The 9,260-nt window shown below is 43.8% G+C and overlaps 1 non-coding gene across 1 annotated transcript; it reads left to right on the plus strand.

Annotated features, from left to right (window-relative positions):
• The first annotated feature begins 7,787 nt into the window (after positions 1 to 7,787).
• On the plus strand, positions 7,788 to 7,860 carry Trnaa-cgc (transfer RNA alanine (anticodon CGC)). Its single transcript has one exon. It is a non-coding gene; the product is annotated as a tRNA-Ala (tRNA).
• The last annotated feature ends 1,400 nt before the right edge of the window (positions 7,861 to 9,260 follow it).

Genomic DNA, 9,260 nt, shown 5'->3' on the forward strand with positions numbered 1-9,260 from the left:
GGCTTTCCTAACATTTTGTACGAACAGCGAGAGTTGAGACTTTGGATAGTCTTGTCACAGACGCTCGGAATCAGTATAGAATTCCATAAATCCCCAAAATCCTTCTCCGCAATCTGGGAAACATTCATTGTTTGTGTAAATGACATCGACATTTTGCTTTTTTATCGTTCACCAAATCTTCGTGTAAAACTCTAAGCTTCAGCAACACCAACTTTTATGCTTGTTTTGTCGATTGGATATTCCCCAAACAGTCTGCACAGCAACCGGTTACCTTCTGCGTTGGACTTATTTGTTATGTTTCTCAAGACTGAGCAAGCTTCTTTATCATCAGTAACATCATGTACCTGTACATAAAGATTTTGAAAGTAGCTATGTACTTATTTGATATTGCCTTCATAGTCTCTTATTCATCCTTTTGTACTTTTATTATGACTGGTTCCGCTTCTTACTGTATAATATAAGATGTTACTAAGATGCTTCAGTCCGGAACCGCGCGACTGCTACGGTCGCAGGTTCGAATCCTGCCTCGGTCATGGATATGTGTGATGTCCTTAGGTTAGTTAGGTTTAAGTAGTTCTAAGTTCTAGAGGACTGACGACCTCCGATGTTAAGTTCCATAGTGCTCAGAGCCATTTGTTAGTAAGATATTTCTCCTTCCTCGATTCCGTTCACTATTTCTGGTTTTATTTAAGCTAATCACGTAACATACTGTAACTGCCCGACAACATGACGGTATATTGGGTCAAGGTATTGGGATTTTGAGGTCAGACTCAGGTTGTACGTCACGTTGTTACGTCCGACTCATGGCTTGTTCCACGCGAGGTAGCAGCGCGGTCTGGGGGCCTTGCCACGGTTCGCGCGGCTTCCGTCGTCGGAGGTTCGAGTCCTCCCTCGGGCATGGATGTGTGTTGTCCTTAGCGTAACTTAGTTTAAATTAGATTAAGTAGTGTGTAAACCTAGGGTCCGATGACCTCAGCAGTTTGGTCCCATAAGAACTTTCCACCATGGCTAGTTACTTCATTCCACCTGATCAACACAATGACGGAATCCTGCTCTCTCCTGCATCGGCGTTCTGACCTACCAGCTCTTAGGGTGTTCAGCAACTACCTCCGTCCAGTGGCCGTATTACAAGTAACATCAGCAGTCTCCGCTTGTTGACGTTCCAGCCGGAGGTTGCGTATTGACTTGCTTTGCTCGCTTCTTACATTGCGAAGGGAAAGGTACTAAAATTCTACTCCGTTCCCAAGACAATTAGTTTGTTGCGTTTCAGTTCACTAAAGTAACAATTTTTCTGCCATCGGACTTCGTTTTGGTTATGGTGTTGAGTCAGAGTGAATAATGAAACATGTGCATGATCAAAACGATAAAAATGCACATTCTACAAAGACAGCTGCACTCCCTTTTCCCGGTAGGCTGGGGACTGTAAACGACCGCACGAAACTCTCTGTGCCCCTGGCAACGGGCCGGGCTGTTAAAATCATTACTTTCACTCTCTCGGCCCTCCTTTTTTGCCCACTCTTGGCCTTAATTGATTAAACTGGCTCGTCGCAAAGAAAAACTTGCTACATTTGTACCACTATACCATTTTAAAACTTCAATGCTTTTTAAAAATTTTCAAAGGCTATTTCACATCTCTGGAGTGTTTAATCTTAGGTGCCAAAAGGAATTACAGGGACTAGGTGAAGTGCTAAAACCTCACAGCGGTAATACACTCGTCTTGATACAGATGCTGTGGTCAAGATGGTACCTGTCTGTCAGCGACTTGCATCTGATGCACTGCTGGCAAGATGTTCTGACGGCAAGGCACAAAATGCAAATGAAACTTTCCACAGTGTCATTTGGTCCAAGTGTTTCTAAGAATTTTTTGTGAACAAAAAGAAGATATTTTTCGGTCTTGTAGAAGCTGTTTTTCAGTTTAGTATGAGATGTTTGAAGACTGAAGGGAGCAGGAGTCCCAGCACTCCTTAATCATCCTCCCACAAGAAGATTTTCTTTTCTAGAGATCAAGAACGGATCACAATATGCTGCCTAGAGAAGGAAAAATTCGTGAAAAAGGCTATCCTGGTGTTTAGTGAATTTTAAATGACTATGTGTCTTGTACAAGCACACATTTTACAATAAAATTTTAAACGCTATTATCCCATATGTTTGCTTTCCTAAGTTTAATGTCAACTTTTTGTACTAAATATTAACCAGTCTCAACGAAATTTTTGCTGGAAGAAGTGTTGAGGCATTTGCATACTTCTACGCATTAATATTATCAAAATTGTAGTTTGTCTGTTTTATTACCATATTTATGTACTGAGCATTAAACAAAATTTAAGTTTGAAAATTGAAAAAAATACTGAACGTAAATTAATAACTTTCCTTATAAGATAAATGCACATAACTTTTGAATTCTCTCTTGTGGATGTACTTAAAAAATTTGGAATGTGAATATTGAAGTTGATTTCCAAGAATACCATTACAATCACATTAAAAATTCAAAACTCGAAAACCAATCAACTTCTGGATTTCAAAACGGCTATTGCTGCATCTTTATATGTTTTCCAAGAATACCATTAAAATCATATTAAAAATTTAAATCTCGAAAACCAATGAACTTCTGGACTTCAAAACGGCTGTTGCTGCATCTTCATATGTTAGACATGATTTTAAATTTGTTTGAAACAGACAAAGTAGAAGCGAAGTTAAATTTTTGGGCTCTGAACACAATGCTTTGGCCAACAACGCTGAAAGGCGATCCGCAACTTCATTGAAGAGACCGAGCTCAACATATATATCAATAAGATGAAAACTAAAAGTTTCTTACTAAGTTTGCTGCTGAGACCTTAACGAGAAAAAGTATTGAGAGTCTGCAGTCCAACAACAAATTACAACACCGACACAGCTAATCAAACAAAAGATAATTGAGGCAGTTACGTCTGATACTTCAAATTATGCTACAAGTCTCTGTAGTCGGAAAGTTCACGTACCTGAGACGACTTCGTAGCACTGGATCTGCGGGATGATGATGGGCAGCTTCCTTCCTGCTCTGATACCGTTCATCGCTAATGTTCCCGGAAGAAACATTTGTAACGGACGCAGGATCACTAATTTCAATGATTCAGGGAGAAAATAACTCAGAGGTTCAAATAACTTGTATGAATAATGTATTCTTGGCAAACATGGTAGCTTATTAAATGAAATTCTGAACCATCACTGCAGCGATGAGATCAATTAATTGAACATTCTTTCAGCAATCTTTGAAATTAGGGGGATCTTTTTACAAGATGGTGTCGCTCTCTTCCTTTATGTGACGCAGAAAACGGCAGCCATCTTTATTTTTGAGAGTAGCCCCATCTACTACTTGCAGCCTAGAAGTTACGAGCTGAGTTATCCCATAACTATGGGTGCACTCTCCAAGGCGGCAGTGAATACGTCGCCTGCAGTGGCAGCACCAGGTGGGACTTGGGTGCCTCGTTCCTCCTTCGCCGGCCCGCGCCTATAACTGCTTGGTGACTGCTATTGCAACCCCGTATCTCCCCTCACACAGTGGCAAGCTACCGCCTCTGGCAACCATCTGACTGCTGTTATCACAAAGTGTCATTCTCGCGTCTCTTCCACCAAGAAACATATTCTCATTGGTCGTACTTCACCTTGTTTTGCTACGTTTATATTTTAAATCATTACGTGGCTCAGAATATGTTATACATTTCATGAACATACGAGGGTAATCCCAAAAGTAAGGTCTCCTACTTTTTTATAAGTATATAGACCTGTTTATTTCTACAATGGCTTACATCAGTTTACAGCTTGATGCATTTTTGTAGACGCTGTGGCAGTTTTTGTATACCCATGTCATGCCAGCTCGCCGCCATGCTGTTCAGAAAGTTATGAACTGGCGTGATTGTTGCTTGGTCTCAGGTGTCAAATGGTTTACCAAGGTTTCGTCACCCATGACAATTGAGTTCAGAAAGTTGTCCTGTTCGGCTCTAAGGCGGTGAAAAAATGCGCGGGAAGCATCAACTCGTTGCACCATGCGGCCCTCAATCAGCATGCGTGGCAACCAACTTGCGCACACCTTCCGGTAGTTCAATGTTTCCGTTAAAATTCTGTGAGCGGTGCTTGGGGAATCCTCAGGAACCAACGTGCAGAGATTATCCAGGGTGATCCGCCGATTTTCACGCATGCTTTGCTCAATCTTCAACACTCAGAAATTGACGGTCTCCCGCTCCTTTGTTCGTCGTGAATTCCGGTCCGATCAGCTGCAAACTCTCTACACCACTTACGAATAGTTTTGACATCCATGCACGACTCACCATACACTTCCGTCAATTGGCGATAGATTTCAATCGGCGCAGTGCCCTTTGCGTTCAAAAATTGAATAACTACGCGCAATTCGCTCTTGGCGGTAACATCCAACAGGAGCTCCATTCTCAACGGCTGCCAAGCCGAGACTGAGTGCTTCAGCACGGCATGCGCATGTTTACACACAGCGCGTGAAGCACTCTTCATAACAGTGTGACCAACTGCCACACAAACAGAGTTCTGTACTTATAAAAAAATAGGAGACCCTACTTTTGGGATTGCGCTCGCATTAATAGTGAACATTTACTGGATCTTATTGATTGGCGACTCCATAGTGTCCTGTGCACTACGACCAGATAATGGGTACACTTGAAAAGAGAGACAGCATTGGTCGTATATTTTTATTATTGCAAAATCGATTTTCTGTCACTGAGTGACCATCTTCAGTGCTGTATTATATAACTTAAATTAGTAAGCACTGGTGTCAAGCTTACGGCAATCACATAGAGTCTATGTGATTGCCGTAAGCTTGACACCAGTGCTTACTAATTTAAGTTATATAATACAGCACTGAAGATGGTCATTCAGTGACAGAAAATCGATTTTGCAATAATAAAAATATACGACAAATGCTGTCTCTCTTTTCAAGTATTTACTGGATCTACTGGTTTGTTTCTTTTTAACATTTTAATCCATTAAGATACTCAGAATCCTTGACGTTGCCAATTCTATCCGTTAGTCGAGTACGCTTGGGTAAATTGCCAGTTGTTTCCTGCAGGTCTTCTGTGTGCTGTGGTGTTGTCATGCCATATACCGTATGATAGTTGTTACAGAAGCCGCTCAAAGAAACATTCACTCTGCAATGGATGCTAGCTGAGGTCTCGAAAATTTATTAAAAGCTGTCGTTCCCAGACGTCAGCCTTCCCTCGCGCAGTTGCAGTAATCAGTTTTACTCCTGATAAATTATAGGTTCAAGAGAGGAAATAAAATTCAGTATGGATTGAGAGTAAATCGAAAGAAATACGAAAGTAATGAGAAGTAGCAGAAATGCTATCACAGAGAAACTTAACATCAATATTGGTGATCACAAAACAGATCAAGTCAAGCAATTCAGCTACCTAGTAGCGAGATAACCCATGATGGGAGGAGCAAGGAGGACATAAAGTGCAGACTAGCTTTAGCGAAAAGGGCATTCCGGACCAAAAGAAGTCTATTAGTATCGAACATAGGCCTTAATTTGCGAAAAAAATGTCTGAGAATGTACATTTGGAGCATAGCATTCCATGGTAGTGAAACATGGACAGCGGGAAAACAGGAACAGAAGAGAATCGAAGAATTTGAAAAGCGGTGCTACAGAAGACTGTTGAAAATTAGGTAGACTGATAAAGTAAGGAATAAGGATGTTCTGCGCAGAACCGGCGAGGAAAGGGTTAGATGGTAAATGCTGACAAACAGAAGGGAGAGGATGATAGGACATCGGTTAAGACATCATGGAGTAACTTCCGTAGTACACAGGGAGCTGCAGAGGCACAAAATTGTACAAGAAAATCGAGGTCGTGGATTGCAAGAGCTACTCTGAGATGAAGAGATTGGCACGTGACAGGAATTCGTGTTGGGCCGCATGAGACCAGTCAACGGACGGATGAATTAAAAAAAAAAAAAAAAAAGTTAAGCAATTGAGATGGCGCAATGGTAAGTCAATGGACTCATTTTCGGGAGGACGACGGTTCTTATCAGGCGCTGATCTAGGGCTTGCATTTGGAAGGGGTCGTGTCACGGTTTGTTTCTCTCTCTCTCTCTCTCTCTCTCTCTTTCTCTCCCTCTCTCCCTCCCTCCCTCTCTTCCTCTAACAAGCCACAGCTGCCTAAGATTTTAAAACTAATAAACAATAAATTATTACTAACACATTTTTATAAATCGTTTCCATCAGTGGAAGGTACTACTCCTCTCTCTAACGACTTAGCTAGTCTGATATTCCGTACGCTCGTATTTTGATAGCTAGGCGACAGATCGGAACTGTACCTAACGCCTACCGGAAGTCAAGGAATACGGAGTACGGAATACGCAATATCAATTGCCTTCTGTTGAGGTGCTGACGTCTCGGGCTAGCTTGCAGAGTCGCCTCTGGAAATGAACGCCACCAGTTTGAGGAATCTGGTGACTGGGAGCGACTGCCAGTTGGACTTCGACTCTCGGGGAAGGGGAGTGGGGGTATCGCAAATCGCCGTGGAGCGCTCTCGAAGCCGCGGCAGGCTGCCAGCGTGCCCTCGCCGCTTCTTTATGCGTGCTCACGACCCCGCTGGAGGGCCACACCACGGAGTTACGATACTGCGGCCATCCTGGAGCTACGCTCCAGTCCTGCCAACGCCGCAGCCCAATATTCTGGCAGCGAAAAAGAGGACTCCAGCTGCTGCTCAGTGTCACTCTCAAAACCGATGCTGACCGCTATAGCAACTCAGAGTATCACATTTCACTACCTCGCCCATTAGGCCACATCCAGCAAATCTCCATGTTATACGAGGGTAGTATTTTGCGGCTCGATTCAGTACACTTCGCTAGCCCTATGAAGGCTGTCTGGAATTTAATGCACTCAGTCACAGTCGCATTACTACTCTCTGAACAACAAATGGATGTAATAAATCGATTCCTATGTGCACTAGAGAACGCCAACAGTGAATGACGTGAAAACTGAGATGTGTACATACAGCATCAATCACCTAAAAACTAACACCTCTACGGGCCCGTCCGGCTAGCCACGCGGTCTAACACGCTGTTTTCCGAGCGGGAGGGCGTGCCGGTCTCCCGGCACGAATCCGCCCGGCGGATTAGTGGCGAGGTCCGGTGTGCCGGCCAGCCTGTGGATGGTTTTTAAGGCGGTTTTCCATCTGCCTCGGCGAATGCGTGCTGGTTCCCCTTATTCCGCCTCAGTTACACTATGTCGGCGATTGCTGCGCAAACACTGTCTCCACGTATGTGTACACCATAATTATTCTGCCACGCAAGCACTTGGGGTCACACTCATTTCGTATGAGACGTTCCCGGAGGGGGTGAGGGGGTGAGTTCCACTGGCGGCCGAACCGCACAGGAACCCTGGGTTCGGTGTGGGGCGGCGGTGGGTTGGATGGAGTGCTGTGGCCTGTTGTGGGTTTGTGAACCACTGAGGGCTACGGCCGGACGAAGCCTCTCCGTCGTTTCTAGGCCCCTGGTTCAATAAACAATACACTCACACAACACCTTTACAAGAAAAAAAAAACGGGTCAAAATTTATGTTCCAAAAAAATTCAGCCAATATCACAAGATTATATCTTTGGCACGAATTGATATATAAATTCGTGATGAATTTTAGTTTAAGCATCTAACGCCAGTTGCTGGTTAATGTGGATGCCGATAGGTGCCCCCACTGGTGCTGGTAGCTCGCTCGTCCATTAACCAATGTGTGACGAGTCTAGGTAGCGACGGTACAGCAACAAAAGGCGACTATGCACACCATTTCACCGAGCGAGGTGGCGCAGTGGTTAGCGCACTGGACTCGCATTCGGGAGGACGACGGTTCAATCCCGTCTCCAGCCATCCTGATTTAGGTTTTCCGTGATTTCCCTAAATCGTTTCAGGCAAATGCCGGGATGGTTCCTTTGAAAGGGCACGGCCGATTTCTTTCCCAATCCTTTCCTAAACCGAGCTTGCGCTCCGTCTCTAATGACCTCGTTGTCGACGGGACGTTAAACACTAACCACCACCACCACCACACCATTTCACTGGCGCAACGTTAAGCTGTGCGGCGTGACTTTCGTTGAGAGTAATTTAACTGAAAATATGGAGCAGGGACGTGCGCATCTCGAATAGCAGTATCTCCCTGAGATGTCACCTGATCTCAGGGTGCGTGCTTTTATTTTCTTGTACAGGTGAGTGAAAGATTCCACGTACCAACCTTCGCAACAACAATGAGTGAACTGCAATGCCTAACAGCAATATCTGTGAATACAGTAGTTCCACATCTGCTTGCAAAAGTACGAGACGAATTTTACTATCGTCTGTATGTTAGTCGTTTAAAATCGGATGGTTCTGTGGGAAACAGAAAATACTGTAGTTCTTCGTGTAAGTCAAAATGCACCCAAGTTTCTAAACTGGTTCAAATGGTTCTAGGCAGTATGGGACTTAACATCTGAGGTCATCAGTCCCCTAGACTTAGAACTACTTAAACCTAACTAACCTAAGGACATCACACACATCCATGCCCGAGGCAGGATTCGAACCTGCGACCGTAGCAGCAGCGCGGTTCAGGACTGAAGCGCCTAGAACCGCTCGGCCACAACGGCTGGCAGTCCCAACTTTCTATCTTCATTGGTGTAGAAGATATAGTCTAGTGCAGGAACAGCCAAGAATTTGGAATGTGAGTGTTGCTCTTGCTCCAGTGCCATAGCTCTCTCGCCTGGCTGCACACTTCCCCCACCACTGCACCACACTGAGTGAGAACAGGGAAATATGTGGGAAACTGCGAAACTGCTGCATTTAAATGGCAATGCAGCTGCACTGCATACGATTTGATTTGATATGTTATTGAGAACAACATAGACCAAAACAAAACAAATTTTCAATTTTTTTAAAATTATTCATGTACTGAAGACAAATATAATTTTCATCTGGCACCCACTGTCGGCATACACACAGACGCAAACAAGTTCGAGATTTTCGCACTCATGTTTCCAAATAATCGTGACTTCTTTCGTTTCGTAACAAAAAAACGCCTTTCACACGTAAATGCTGATCTAAATACTTTACCACGATTCCAGCCTCATTATAGAGACAGAGGAACTCTTCCCAAGGAAAACAACGTAGACCTCCTGGACAGCATTAACGTAAAAGAATTTGTCTTTTACGTGGGAATTGCACATCATATCAATTAGTTCTATCTGCACTGGGGCGCTTTCAACTGAAACAGCAAACGGTCTCGAAAACAGATGTAACATTGC

Source organism: Schistocerca nitens, chromosome 2 (genome assembly GCF_023898315.1).
Source record: "Schistocerca nitens isolate TAMUIC-IGC-003100 chromosome 2, iqSchNite1.1, whole genome shotgun sequence".
Taxonomy (NCBI): Eukaryota; Metazoa; Arthropoda; class Insecta; order Orthoptera; family Acrididae; genus Schistocerca; species Schistocerca nitens.